The sequence below is a fragment of the Sinocyclocheilus rhinocerous genome, unplaced genomic scaffold (assembly GCF_001515625.1).
Source record: "Sinocyclocheilus rhinocerous isolate Xijiao unplaced genomic scaffold, SAMN03320098_v1.1 scaffold21, whole genome shotgun sequence".
Taxonomy (NCBI): Eukaryota; Metazoa; Chordata; class Actinopteri; order Cypriniformes; family Cyprinidae; genus Sinocyclocheilus; species Sinocyclocheilus rhinocerous.
In genome coordinates, this window is record NW_015641422.1 from 1,872,095 (window position 1) to 1,888,594 (window position 16,500).

General features: G+C 36.2%; 1 long non-coding RNA gene across 1 annotated transcript in view; it reads right to left on the reverse strand.

Moving 5' to 3' along the window:
- LOC107754845 (uncharacterized) overlaps nucleotides 1-16,500 on the reverse strand; it is a 54,586-nt gene that overhangs the window by 1,523 nt on the left and 36,563 nt on the right. The window contains exons 3-4 of the long non-coding RNA XR_001641632.1: nucleotides 3,138-3,287; nucleotides 859-1,126 (exon numbers count right to left, since the gene is read on the reverse strand). This is a non-coding gene — a long non-coding RNA (uncharacterized LOC107754845). The remainder of the gene's footprint in view (nucleotides 1-858; nucleotides 1,127-3,137; nucleotides 3,288-16,500) is intronic.

A 16,500-nucleotide genomic window follows, 5' to 3' on the forward strand; every position in this document is an offset into this window, starting at 1 on the left:
TAACATAAAAAACACTCAGAGCACAAGGCGCTGAAAAAAACAAAACAAATCTGACCGTTTATCTCTACATCCAAAACCACATACCTTAAGTACTTCAATTTAGATTTGAATTAGATAATTAGATTTGAATAAGACCTTACTTCTTGACCATTAGTGTTATATATAGAGTGACTGTGTGTAGTATGAATGTAATCCGGATGTACTACATTCATCATGTGGCTTTCGGTGTCAGTTGCGTCACTTGCATTCTACTCACACCTACTCTCCCGTGGCCTTATGGGATAGTAAAGTGTCCACCAGATGCACACTTCACAATCTCATTGGATACAGTACATTTTCACTCACTATTTATGAATACTAAGAATTTGGACATACCATTCATTTCACAACCTGGTCTTGTCTACTATGGAACTATGCATATTCAGACAGTCTTTGGTTGAATCAATTGATTAATTCATTGAACTAATTTAGGCATAAAAGTTATTAGAAAAGTGAATAGAAGGGTGAATTTGGAAGCACCTCTCACAGACATCAGTTACTACTAGCACATTGACCCCCCTGTGAGAAGTTACATTTAAAATAATTCCCCTTAAAACCTAGCTGCTAAAAATATGTAAGCTAAATTTGTTAGATGACTAGTCAACCATCCTGATCCCATCCCTGAAATTTAGCTTGTTCACAGCCCAGAGTGGTGGCGCAAATAAGCATCTCTCGACTGCAAAGTCATCTGACTGTTTTCAAACCTCATTTAAACATGACAGCCTCTCTCATGGAAAACATGACTGGAGAGCTTAAAGCGGACCAATTAAACACCTAACAGCATCCCACTAAACAAAGGGGATTTTCAGATTAGCAAACCTGGTTAAGCCACTTCAGACTCTGTTTATTTCCCCACATTGGCGGCTTCCTCTTCCAGCTCAACTTCTGATGAAGCTCAAACCGCCCCCTCGTTCCCACTCCTCCTCTCTTCTCACATTCCTCACCCCTCGCTCCTCTCCACATCCTCTGTCCGACGTGCCGAAGAGGAGGAACTGAGAATTAGGAATGGCGTAGGGATGTTTGTCTGAATACGTCCTGTACAATTCTACTCCTGTGTCATCTGAGCTCATTGGGATTCCATAGTGCTCTAAAGTGGATAAAAGGATTTGTCAAAAGAGCCACTCAGGACACTCAAAAGGTTGTGGATTTTGTGATATTTTTTAATTCTTGTATTGCACTCTACTTCCAGTCAGAACCCAATGAAGCTGATGTTTATCAGAGCTTGAATTAAAAAAAAACATCACGCAGCCAAGTATTAATTGGCACAAGGACTACCAACCAACCAGTATGACTCTATTAGCGCTAATGTTCCTGCTCAGGAGTAGATAAAGCAGACTTGACTTAGCAGCCACTAAGCTGCGCTCCCAGTCCTCCTTGTATAATGAGTGGAACATCTGTTGACAGACTAATACAATTAAAGTATTATACAATCTCTTAATCACCATGCCACACTACACCTAATCCTGCCTAACGCTGAGGTCATTCTCCCAGACAGTTCACTCCATTAGTGCAACACGCAAACTGACATCAGTGCTTTAACATGGACAAAGATGTAACAGACATTTACTGCTACCTCCTTTGAGCAGCCTTAAAGATATGAGGGTCAATAAGTATGAGTGACCACAAAAAAGGGTAACAATCTCTCATGCAAAACACAAACATGTTTAATTGAATTTATCATGTAGTGTTACCATCAAGTAAAAAGTAACAACATATTTTCCTTTCATCTTGAATATGTGTCAATGTGCACATTGTAATCATCATTTTTTAGACGCTTTTAAATTATTTCATAGTATTTCATAGTAGCATTTCAAATTATTAATTTATGTGTGTAAATTAAAAATGGCAATCATGACTTATGAATTCATAAATATTACATTTTTGGGGAGGCACACTGCATCAGTGTTGTTACTGTTAACTAAAAGTAAAACTATTAAAAATATTTTTTGTTAATTAAAATAAAGCTGAAATAAAATACAGTATTAATATCTGATGTTGTCATGGCAACACTGAAAGACTAAATTTACTAAAACTAAAACTGAAATAAAATTTAAAAAATGCTAAATAGAAATATTTAAAATAAAAATAACCAAAGCACAAAACAAAATTGCTAATATTAAAATTAAAATGGCAGTTCAATTTAAGAATCAAAACTACTTCAAAATATGAATAAATACAATAGAAGTATACAAATAATACTAAAATAACACTGCACCACATGCTATTTTACATTGTGAAGTCATGAAAAGGTCAAAATTGTCTAATACTTGGTGGCCTTGAAACACAAGCTACATTTCCACCTACATATATTCTAAGCATATTTTGGGATATTGCATTGAAATTTAATGCAATTCATAAAAATAAAAAAAAAACAGTGCTGTCAAACGATTAATCGCGATTAATCGTTTGACAGCACACACACAAAAAAAAACGCTGGATGGAAATGGCAAGATGTGCATAAAAATCTCTCAACTGAGGCAGATATTTTTTTATACAACAAGACGACATGCGAATAAACTATGGAAACAGATTTATCAAACAAACTTCTTGATGTGCAAATACATTTCTTGAAGAGCATCATGTTATTGAAACTTCTGTCTAGTGTTAAAACTGCTTGCTAGTCCTAAATCAGTATTAGCAACTTTTTTTTTTTTCAGATAACTAAATAGATGCTGGCCTCAGCTGTTTGTAATTCTGTTTAGTTACCTAGGGAATAAGGAGAAGGCCTTCATTACATCATATTCCAAGTAGCAAAAAGTGTTTTCAGATGCCTGTATAAATTTCACGAGGAAATAAAACAGAAAGCCAAAACCGAGTCCCAACTTTTCACATTAGAACGAGTGACTCTTCTGTGACCTGCCATACAAGACTAAGTCATTTGATAGAAACTCAACACCCAATAAATCTGGCGCGGTGAAACACATACAAGTGGCCTTTTCACTTCGCATGAATCTGTTACAACATCATGCCTGACAACCTCTACTGAGTGAATACCTAAGATAAAGTGGACATAAATATGAAAATGCTTTGGAAATATGCACGGGAAGATGTATAAGTGAGTTGAGTAGCGGTTTAAAAGGAAGTGGTGAGGTTCTGACCTGATACTGAGAGACGCTGAGCTGGTTAAACCGAGAGTCTGAAGAGAGGTCAGGTAAAGTCAAGGTTCAGGAGGTCAGGGCAACGTCGGAGAGCTGAACTGTGAGTGATGTGGTAATGCTTCCTTGATGCTCTTTGCCGCTGAACTCCAACTGTAAGAACAACACATTGCTCACAGATGTTTCACAGAAGTCAACACCTTAAAGAAAGCCCTGAGAGAGTTTGAAGGGGAAGGACAGAGAGAGAGATAGGCCAATGAGTATAAGGCTCAGCTATACAAAGAGGATCTCAGTGGGCCCCCTTAATTACAGGGCCCTGGAATCCATTCTCGGTTGTACCCTCCTGACAACGGTCCTGGATGTGTTACTAAAAAAATAAACAACTAATCTTTCCACTGCAAGTGAGAACCTGAATTGATGCATTGAATATATCATTCTCTGATAATTTTGTACTTTTTATAAGCTGCACTGTTTAAAACATTTAATGTGTTTTGTTATAATTAAATATTTGAGTGAATTCATTAAGTAAATGAAAGAGTTATCATTTTTAGCCTAGGCTGACTGGTGGTAGCACAGGTAAATAGTATTCAAGTGAGTGCTGTGAAGAAACATTGCACTGTTTGGATCTACTAAACAAATATGCCTGAACGAGTCGCTGTTTTTAGTGTGAACTAGACACTAGCACAACTCATCACATTTATGAACAAAGGGAATGAACAAAATTGACTCGCTCAAAACACACAAAAATAAACTCTTCGCTTCCTACTGGTGTAAACATGTAGCCTGCAGAAAGGGACACTGAAAGAATCAGTAAAAACAATTATTTTGGTTAACAGCAAAAATATTCGGTCATAAATCTGTTAAATCAATCAATCAATGTTACCTGACAATGATGTAACCTGCAGAAATGGATAATGAATGAATTCAGTGAATGAATAAGTCACTTTGGATAAAAGTGTCTGCAAAACGATTAAATATAAATGCAAATAAATCTGAGGAAATCTTTTTGTTGAACAGCCGCTGTCGGTGAGGCGAATAAATTAACACTAATATGTAAGACTTTATCTGACTTGTATATTCAAAATATATTATTCATTTAATACTTTAAAACTTATTCCGGATGTGAATCTGTTACAAGTTGTTGAGTGAATGATTCAATAACTTCTACAAAACACACATACACATTTGTTTCTGTGAATTGTGGGGACTTTCCATAGACTTCTATTACTTTTATAATGACCAAACAATATTTTCTATCCCCTAACCCTACCCCTTACAGAAAACCTGTTTGCAATGTTACACAGATAAACATCATTTACTATTTTTTTTTTTTTTACTATTTCCCCCCCATGGGGACGGTTTTACTATCCTTGTGGGGACATTTGGTCCCCACAATGTAGCATAAACAAGTACACACACACACACAGACACTCTTTGCTACAAAAAATGTGGCCTTTCTGAAGAATCAGTGAACGAATCAGTGTAAATAATTTTGGAGAACAGCCACAAAAGATTCTGCCATGAATCTATTTACAAATCATTAAATGAATGATTCAGTGACTTTTAAAAAAATAAAAAAAACCTGCAGAAATGGCCCAATGAATAAAATGGTCACTAATATGTAACACTTTATTTGTGAAATCAAATCATCAAATCAAATCTTTTGACTTGTATATTCAAAAATATATGATCCATTCAATAATCTAAAAACCTATTCCAGTCTCGAATCTGTTGTTGAATGAATGATTTGGTGGCTTGTAAAAAAAAAAAAAAAACACACACACACACTCATTGCTACCAATTGACAATGATGTAACCTGCAGAAATGGCCACTGAATGAATGAATCTTACAACTTTTTTGGTTCAGACTCAAATTATTTAAGTCACTGAGGTAAATCAAAAATCATCACCACTAATGTATAACATTATATCTGTGAACTTGCATTTAAACACATTATCCTGTTAATACTACCCTAAAATACTTCCAAAACTAGTTTAAAAGACTGTCTGTCAGGATTAGATTTGGAAGGAACTATTAATGTTTTCTCCCATCAATACAGCTTCCACAGACAATCAGCCTGCCAAGCCAATCTGCCTCCCAGGCAACTTCACCTTCTGATTTCATTCCCACAAACAGCACAGAGCATTTAAACTTCTATCTAAGTCACAAACACACACATTTTACTTCCAGCTCATGTCAAACACCCTCAGGATCCTAGTTTGGAGGATGATAATCTGTCCGCTCACACACAAACTTCCTCATTTTGATGGTGGCTCCATCCCTCTGCAAAAAAAAACAAAACGAGAAGTAAACGTGCCTGGAGGGGATGACGGTTCAGCTCAGATAGCCACGAAGAGACGCTGCCTGTCTCCATGCATTCAGTGGACGCCCTCAGTAAACAGCGTTCTTGCTTTCTCTGCCACATATCAAAAGTCAAATATCAAGGCAATTGACCTTGTTAATACATCACTGCTTCTGTCTAACCCTCTCTAAAAGGCTGTTGAGCCATTGCTTCAGCCTGACTGACTTTCTATAGTCACTGTGTGCTGTCCGGATTTCACACATCACTGATTTGTTGCTCTATTGATGGCGACACTGAGTCATACCCCATTGAGAGCTGATCATGTCTATGAAAGTATATGCAGGAACACATTGCACACAGACAAAGGCCTGGAGAAGGTCAAGACGAGAGCCCACTTGTGTGTCCTAAACACTATAACCCTAAAAGCCATTTATTCTTATTCATTTAAGCCTTTATTCTTTAAATCTTGCAGTGAGATTGAATTGAGACTTTTGATGAAAGGGATCATTCTTATTCCTTACCCTCTTGTTCTCTCAAACATGACTTAATGATATAATTTGGTTATCGCTCTTCAAAGTAAATGTCCTCGATTGTCCTATGTATCAAATATTCCCTTTAAATACTTACAGTTGCAATGCATTGAAAGTAGATCTTATCTTTTAGTGGAAATGGAATATTGAAAATGAAAACATGAAAAAAAAGAAAAAAAAACGCAGAATGGGAATTTGGTTCTCTTCATTGGCTGTTGATTGGTGGAGGCAAATATGAACATGAGCTTGCAATTGGTTGTAAGAAAGGGAGGGGCTTATGTTGAATAAATGCAAAGTCTAGCTTTTGTACTATACACCATAGAAGTTGTTTCACTGAGTGATTACGTTATGACACTGATAAAAAACAGAAAATAAAATAAAATAAACATGGTTGAATCCTTCACAATACGATTAACATGCATTAGGAAAAAAGGATTAGGTTAGTTTCCATTTCATGCTGGTCTTAGCATTAGAAATTTGTTAATAAAACTAATACATTTTCAGTAATATGAATTTAATAAATAAAAATGAAAGATAATTTATTCATTTAGAGGACATAATCCGAATCATGTTTAGAAAAAAAAGTTGAAAAAAGTACCAAAGGCCACCAATTTGTCCTTCTCCAAAAGATTAAGTTATATCATTTTGATGAAAATTTTTGAGGTAAATAAAATAAGATAAAATAAAATGATAAAAAATAAAAAAAATAAACATGGTTGAATCATTCACAATACAATTAATAACATGCATTTAGAGAGAAAAAAGGTTAAATTCCGTAATTTTAACATAAAAAGAAAATTGATAAAACTGACAAATTTGTAAGTAATGAGAACTTAATTAAAAATGAATGATACTGTATTCATTTAGAAGACATAACCTGAATCTTTGTATATTTCTTCTTTTATGTTCCACAGAAGAAATAAAGTAATATATGTGTTTATAACAACATAAGGGTGAGTGAATGATGACAGTGTGTTCATTTTTGGGTCAATTATTCCTTTAAGTCCCCTGCGTTTCAGATATGTCCCCAGTAACCTAACACAAGTTTCCTCTAGAGCTTCAGAAGAGATCACAACGACGTCACACACTGTGAAAGCTTTAAACTGTTCATAATGAACTCAAATAACCCATTTCTCATTCAATTCTTCAAAGACCTGCAGTTTATCTGAGTTTTGAAATCCAAATTAATTTCATAGCTCTATACTCCTACTGTATACCAACAACTGTCCCATTTATTTTTATTGTTCCTGAATAGTTTCAGAAGAAACATCTGATAAAAATAATAATAATAATACACAACCAAGAACTCAATTAAGTTTCTAGAGCTAGAAAAGGGCAACCTCTAAGCAATAAAAAAAGTGATTATCTAATTAGAAACAATAGATATTTGTATGCACAATCGCACAACTGGCTCGTAAGGTTTTATGGCTTTGTTTCTAATCTAGAGAGCAGAAGAGGCCAGATCCGTAGAGTCATGGCAGTTTATTGTGCCTTACCTCATACTGGACTCAACTAATGCAAGATTGAAGGGAAATGAGTGACTATCTCGGCACCCAGAGAGGCCACAGCTTCACATATGTGTGACGTGTTTGGTTACTGAGCACCAAACATTAATTCAGATTAAGCGCTGGGCTGCAGAGCACATGTGCTCATGATGTCACCGCTGCGGTAATTGGAAGCGGCGCGCTATGCACTTACTGATGACTGACTGTATTTTGTGGTGTTGCAGATCAGGCAGAGAGCTGAGTTAATGTGTGCATGAGGAGGTACGTCTTAAATCAGCGCCGTGACTCTACAGAGAGCTTGTGGTAGCAGTTACTGCCTCTCAGCTCAGGAAGGATTTAGGCTCCGGTCTTTAGTCTCGAAATGAAGTTCAAAAGAAACTATGATGGATGTTTAGCATTCATGTGTTTGTTCGGTCGCTCGCTGATGGCCTACCACAGAGATGTTAGAGGTTTTATAAAAGGAAAGAAAACTAACTGATCACTGATGCCTAGAAAGAAAGAAAGAAAGCAAGAAAGAAAGAAAAAGAAAGAGAGAGAGAAAGGAAGAAAGAAAGAAAGAAAGAAAGAAAGAGAAAGAGAGAGAGAGAGAGAGAGAGAGAGAGAAAGAGAGAAGGAAAAATTCACCAGACCCTCCCAATTAAGCCTCTTATATTCTCCTTTTCCTAAAAAACCCCACAGATACTTTAGCCCAGAACTTCCCCACTTTAGTCTACCTGGGAGTCTCGGACTACTAGAATCAGAACCACACCATAGGGCATCACTTTTATCCCAATTTACTTTGGCAGTTGAAGCTTTCCCATAACTCTTCAAGATATCTGTTAAAACTTGAACATCATTTTCATTTCTTAAAATTACAGTGATATCATCAGCATATGCTGAGATTTTTACATAGTCATTACAATTTGGACCATTTATCTGTAACCCCATTAACTTTTCTCTCAATTTACAAAGGAGAGGCTCAATAGCCAAACTATAAAGCTGACCTGAGAGTGGGCATCCCTGTCTTATGCCCCTCTGTACTTTAACAGGAACACTCAGTCCACCTGCCATTTTAATCATGCATGTGGCATCATTGTACAACGCACACACATAACGCCAGGTTCACATTACTCTGTGTGTGGTGCATACGTGGTGCGTATTTTTTTGGCGCGCTCATGTTAACGGATTAAAGCGTTCACTGCACACGGTTGCGGTCCAGCAGTGTGTTCAGGAGCGGTGTGTCTGCAGCAGTGCAGAGATGGTTTCCGCACCGAATCTATTGCTGCGCTGCAAACCCTGAATTAAAGTAACAGTGCATTGTTTGCAGTAAATATGAACATGGATTGACACGAAAATGTGTATGCATGTATATATTTTTATTATATATTATATTATATTTATTATACAACTGTTTTCCATACTTGCAATTGTATGTCTCAAATGTGACAATTTCTTATTTTAAATTTGATCTAATTAATTTTTTTTTTATGTTTACTCAGAGGTGGAAACATGCTGCCAGTCCTGCATTTAAGACGGTCAAATTATGTTTTAAGTCATAAAATCTGCCATTTCAATTATATGTTGACTGCTAACCTAGAAATGTGATTTTAAATGGGTTTTAATTTCAGAAATCAGGTCATCTTTTAATAGACTATGTTTTGGATGCAGTTTCCTTCCCGGCATGGAAATTCATGCTAGCCTCAGAAGAGTTATGATACCTGGTGTTAATCAAATCTGGAGAGTGGAGAAAAAGGTGAAAAAAATGTTGTAACAGTCTTCCACGAACAACTTTCAGGTTTATCCAATGCTAGTGTGTGAAAATACCTCATCTCATTTGACCCCCACTTAGAAATAGTCACACTTACTGATTAATTTATGACTTCTATTTCCTTCATACCTGTTTTCGGTCAGCAGAACACAGAGTGATAAAAAGAGACACAAGAGCTACCAGACCTGTGGCTTGCATCCTTACCAGAGAATTGGAATAGAATAAGAAAATATAATTTCTTTCCATGCAGACGTCCTCTCTATTATTAGACCGCCATCATTCACAGTTAAGAAGATGGACAGATAGGTGCGATCTCTCAATGGGTAAATGCAACACCAACACTCGAAGAGCATGTGTCACCGTGCCTAGGGAGCAGGGGAGGAGCACGTGTGAATAACCCACGGGCCTGTGACAGCCTGTGAGTGATGTCACCATCGAGAAGGAAGGATAAGGGGTGTCAATCCTTTTCCCTCTTATTTATCTTTAACTGGCCATCAAAGGGAAGTAGTGAGACCTCAGTCAATGGAAAAGGACTTCCCATCCAATACCCGCCAACAGGAAATGATGACTGAATTTGCAGTCGGTATTGTCACAAAAAAGGACTTGAGATGAATGTGAAGGCACATGACTTTCAATGATGTATTCTAACTTTATTTTATATTTCACAAGTATGGTGTTCTTATTATGTTTTAGAGCGAGGAAATTCAAGCAGCACGTAATGAAAAAGCATGGAGATTTTTTGAAACGCCTCCTTTGTGGAAATCCAATCAAACAGTTAGTTTTTTCCCCTTTCTAAATATTTACATATCAAGGGCAGGAATACAGTTTTCTTTGGCATGGAACAATATTTATACACCAGAATAATGAACTAGTGTTCCTTATCTTCAAAGTAAATGAATTCAGATCATTTTCATATCAACAGCAAGTTAAAAGGAAAACACATATTCACTTGACTCTCCCAAGAGTGCTCACTGTCTCCCTGAGATCTGACTGTGGAATATCAAGACGATGAAAATAGAACAGTCTATCATGACCTCTCCTGAAGAGCAGGACCTGAGGGAGAACAGGAACAGTCTCTGGATCTCTGGAAAAGGCTAAAGCTAACCCAACCATAAAGAAAAATCACAAATGAGATCACTTCAATGACTCAATTGTTTCTCTAAGTCTAAAACAACAGAGAGCTTTGTTTCAGAGTAAAATACCCTGGTAGTCCCATGGGTCTCCTTTTTAAGTACAGATATCAACTTTGGTATCATCAAATTTCAGCATAGCTTTTGAAAATTTTGAAATGAGCTCAAACATTTCTCACCAAATTCAACCTTGACTAGCTAACGGAGCGATATGACTTAGCAATATGGATATGTCACTCATTTAGACTGCCCTCTTTTCAAAACATTTCATTTGCTTTGAAAATACTTGGTAAAACTTTAGTATAGGAACCAATTCTCACTATTAACTAGTTGCTTATTAGAATGCCTATTATTAACATATTGGCTGTTTATTAGTGCTTATAAAGCACATATTCTGCATGACCTTATACTACATCCCTAATCCTACCCAATACCTAAACCTAACAACGACCTTACTAACTATTAATAAGTAGCAAATTAAAGCTGCAGTCTGTAACGTTTGGCGCTCTAGCGGTTAATAAACAGAACCGCGTGCGTCTTGCGGAAGAACACTGTAGCCAGAGCTACTTCATGCAGGTACTGAAAAAGTCCAAATATAGAAACTTATTATAGGTGTAATGTAGTGATTCAGGATAAGCCAAAAAACACTGTTTGGAAAATTGATTCATGATGTACTCGCTTATTGTATTAATTTTGTAAATTTGGAACACAAAAAAAGTTACAGACTGCAGGCAGCTTTAAAGTCTCAATAAACAGTTAATGGTTTGTTAAAAGTGAGAATTGGACCTTAAAATAAAGTGTGATCAAACATTTTTAAAGAAATTAATACTTCTAAATCAATAAAAAGTAACAGTAAAGACTTGTGCTACAAAGGATTTCTATTTCAAATAAAAACAGTTCTTTAAAACTTTCCATTAATCTAAAATAAAATAAATAAAATAAAATAGGTTTCCACAAAAATATGAAGCAGCACAACTGTTTTCAACATTGATAATAACAAATGTTTGTTGATCAGCAAATCAGCATATTATGATTTCTGAAGGATCATGTGACAATGAATGGAGTAATGATGCTGAAAATCCAGCTTTGCGTCACAAGAATAAATCACATTTTATTATATAACAAAACAGAAATTTTTTATTTTTAATTGTAATAAGATTTCACAATTTTACTGTTTTTTTTTTGTTTTTTTTACTGTATTTTTATTTTTTTTATCAAATGCAATTCCAATTACTGAATTTTTGACCAATTAGATGCAGCCTTGGAAAGACTTTTTTCAAAAACATTTAAAAATCTTACATAAGATAAGTTATATAAGATAAGTTCAATGAGGTGAAAGATCGAGAGAACCCCAAACATTTGAACATCTGTCTCAACTTTGGCCTTTATATAAATAATATGCCATACAAATTGATGGTCTCCTAATAGGAATGGTCATACGAACTACATGAATATTTATTATAAAATATTATAAAAACACAATAGTTATACATCATCACCCTTTATCAAACATTGCGTCCATGTAATTACCAAGTTAATACAACCTCCATATACTGCGTCCACTGCTCATGGGACTGGTCAGGACATAGAGAGAGACAGACTCCCAGCAGACTCTCCCACGATTTGTATATATATTAAAAAAAACAATAACAGTAAGAGCATAGAGGGAGGGAGCAGACCTTCAGAAATGAGAGAGAGCCAATGGGAAAGTGGAAGTGGAAAGCACATGAGAACAGAGAGAACTAATCTGTCTTGTGTTGTTTCATTTGACAGATTTAGAGGAAATCGCCACATGTCTGCAGTCAAAATGATATTATTTGGGGACACGACCTCTCATGATGGAAACGGATCTGCTGCGGGCATAGCAGGGAAAAATAAGGAGGATTTTTGGAATGGGATTAAAGAAAAGCTGACAGAGACGGAGAGGCTGAGTCGTGTTTCTTTGCTTGGCATGCGTCTCTGATCCAGCCAATGAGATGGCACGAGCGCTGGTTCATTTGTGAGTTTACTGGGTCACCGGCACAGCTGTGTGCGGGGAGGGCACCAGGGAGCTGTTAAAGCAGTGTCTGGAGGTACCAGTGAGTGTCTGATCTAGAGAAGCCAGCGCTAGACTGCCTCGCGATTTTTGGCTAGAAACAGAGCCAGGGAGAGTCTTAAAGGGCATAATTCTAACTGATGTGCATGTGTGTGTGTGTGTGTGTGTTTGCACGAAAGGAGAAGAGTGAAAAAAAAAGACTAAAGCCACAGGTATTGCATCAGAATTCAGGGTAATGTTCAATGAGGTGAAAAAGCAATTCAGGTCTACTGAAGGGTTACACAAAAACAAATTTTCTATGTGTCTCTGTGTTTCCAAGACTCTGGAATGTGCAAGCATAATAATGGACTGTTTGGAAATGCTCTGCAGCCATGCGGTGACCTTCATCTTGAGCCAATATCCTCACACATGGGTATAGTGGTTGCACACTTTTTAAAAGTCTTGTTTATAAGCTACAGATCAATTTTCTCTTACTGTGTGGTTGTTTTTCCTCAAATACTTTAATCATTATCACCAGAAATTTTCTTAGAGGCTTTGAGGGAATATATAGAGGCAATATTTTGAATGGAAATATTTAGAATTGTAGTACAGTATATGTTCTATTGTCGTCACATGATCTCACAGGGCTGTCACTAAATTGGTACGAAATACGACAAATGTAACAATAATTAAAGGTAGGTAGGTGATTTCAGAGAGGCTAGTGATAGTAAGCTAGCTTTGAAAGCATATCTTTCCTGCAAATCACTCTCCAAAGACACGCCTCCTCCAAAATACATGAATGCGCACAGCAGACCACAGGCTAACCAGCGACACGATGAGGGATGAATGCAATGCTCTCAGATTAGCTTATTCACCGGTGAGAAAACATAGTACAAAGCGCATAATATTACAATAACACCACCATCCATTCTTGCTCGGTCTGCAATAGTGTAACGGAACACACTGATGATGTATCATGTCTGCACAAACAGGGTGCATGGAGGTATGACAATACATACATTGACAGGCAGGCAGGACAGCCTATCATAGCCTTTGCACTAAGGAATATGATTGAATGAACATTTTATGGTCCTACGCCTTCCAAAGACGATATAAATACAAATAAATAAATTTAGACCACTTCTTTAGTGATTGCTATCTGGATGTGAAGAGACTTTCAATCAGCATAACATAAAATGGTTTTGAACCAAATCACCTACCCCACCTTTATTTTTTTATAATTAATATCTGTGTCCATATGAGTTTTTAATATCTCATTATGTGCCGTTAGTTAATTACATCTTTAGAGTTCACTTCAGCACAAGCTGCAATGTCCGATTCGCAATCAAACGACTCTTACGAACAGCTTCTTTTTAAAGATTCACTCTGTGTCTCTAAATGGGATAAATCCGCCTCTGAAGGGCACTTCGGAGTGAGAACCACCATGGCCTCCCAATGGCCAGTTCAAAGGGCCCTTCAGAGTGAAAGATTTTTAAAGAGTAGAACTGATGGACACTTCACACCCATGATTATTTGCACAGGTTTAATTATGTGACAATGACACCTCCTTAATTGGCTCGGCATGATTATGCAGAAGTGTGGTCCAAGGAAAAGCTTTTTAGTCCCCTACACCCTTCATCTCCTCTTATCCTGGATGGTAAACCCTTTAAAGATATTAGGGATGAACCCTTCAGAACAGAACAAGGCATCAACCTCACTCAAAGCAGTTTGATCAGTCACTCAATGAGTTAATTGTTCAGTTGAATTCGTACTGAGTCATTGAATCGTATGTAATTTTTTGGTTATGTTTATATGAACTGGGAACTACTAATTAAAATTAAATTATATATTAAAAATAATAATTGGACACTGATTAGCATAGTGAGGTCCAACTGTAATGATGAATCGATTTTAGCATTTTTACAAAAAAGATTGACATTTATCAGATACTCAAACAATCAGAATCACTGAACTGACTTCACCAAACAAGAAATAAACCGCTTATGAACAAACATCTTTTGTGATTCTGTAATTTGTCATTTGGTTCCTAAATGTTGCATTTTAGGAGCCAATAGTTCTGTAGTCATTTTTTTAGACTGGAGTCCTGCCCCATGATGTTGCATATTTAATTCAGCAAGTGCCATCCAGCTATCATATGGAAGTAAAAATTGGTTATTTTGCATTTTAAATTCAATTTTAGCAGTCCAATTAAATGAGTCAAAAATGCAATTATTCCCAGATAATTCATCACATTGCAAATGGAATGTCAAGTTGAGTGTTGCATTGTGCCATACAGTATTCAGCAGTGTGTGTGTTTGGGGTGTATTGCAAGTAAATACGCTATTTTGAATATAATGATAAACTCTTAATTTAAGATATACAGTGGGTACGGAAAGTATTCAGACCCCCTTAAATTTTTCACTCTTTGTTATATTGCAGCCATTTGCTAAAATCATTTACTGAGAATATGGTTTACAACCAAAACTTTAAGACAATGGTTTTAAACTATGATAACACAACCTAGACTAAAGCAAGGTTTAGGCCACCAAAAAAAAAAGGAAAAAAGAGGGTTAGTTTGAAGAATGATCAAAGCAAGAAAGTGGTCAGTAGATGAGAAGAGCCACAAAACCATGCAGACTTACAGAGGCAGTGATGGTGGTACTGCACATTCACCTCGTCCAGAGCACGTGAATAGCCAGCAACAATTAGGCAATTTGTCATGAATTAGAGTACGCCGTCATGGCTGGTTCCTCATTAAGTCATGAGTCGACAGCCTAATTGAGCAGCGTTCTCGTGTCTGGAGAAGCTTTGAAAAAAAGAAGAAAAAAAAACATGCAGCACACGACCACAGCAATATTAGAATCTCTCTATTTCTTGCTCGCTATAGCCCACCCTTCCTAATGAGGTAGACTCGACTCCCCTTGCCCTGCTGAAAGCAGTAGGGGAGCACACTAATGCTGGAGACACCTGCTCCTGCCAGCAGGGGGCAACCATAAGGATCAGCCTCACCACATCATTCCAAACACCAATCCTTCTCTGGGTTCTTACTCACCAACCCTGCCATATCGCTTGAAATGAGCCAAGTACATCATATCACTGATGTGAAAGTAATAACTGCATTTCTAGTCACAAAAGTGCCTTAGGGTGTAGCAATAATGATGTGTAGAGCTCATGCCGGGAAGAATTTTTTTTTATAAAAAAACCCACAGGGTTTGTGAATGTTTTAAAAGAATTAGACTTAGTATGTCTTGAGAAGAAATTCTGCTGGAAAATGCAACTCAAAATCATAGCTTGTTTTACATGATTTCAAACTTGTCATTATGGCCGTTATCTGGTCCACCCTATTGGGAAGAAAAAAAAAATCTTAAACCAGCCTAAGTTGGCTTTCTGATCTTCGCTGGTCTTCCAGCATTGTCTTTTGGCTGGTTTTAGAGGGGGTTTTGGCACTTTTTAGCTGATCAGTCTGGGAGTCTATAGCTTGACCTGGCTAGTATGATCTTAAACCAGATAAGCTGAAACCAGCTAAAGTTAGAAAAGTCTGGTTTATTTATTTGTTTGGAGACTATTTTGGCCGTTAGTATTGATAGGCTACATTAGCTTAGACATAAATAAATAAAAGATAGATACATACATGCATACATTTATTTCTAAAGATTATGAATATTTATACATACATAAATGTTTTTACTGATTCTGATATTTTTTTACATTTATTTATTAATTTACAGATATATTTATACATCAATAAACACATCTATTGATTTATTTCTAAATATAAACGTATTTACTGTTTTTACTCATATTTTTTTACATTTGTTTACTTATTTCTAAATGGAAACATTCATTTATAAATATTTATAAATACATAATATGCTTACTGATTTCAATAAATAATATTTTTTATTGTATTTTTTAAATAAAGATATTTGCTTTTAAATATTTAGGCACTAATATAATGTGTATACACTAAATACATGTATTTATTATTACAATACATAAATCTTTTAAATGTATTATTTAAATAATTATTTATAAAAATTCTGCATACAAAAATGTATTTATTGATCTGGAACCGGGATACTCGCCACAACATATATATGTGTGTGTGTGAGAGAGAGAGAGAGTGTGTGTGTGTGT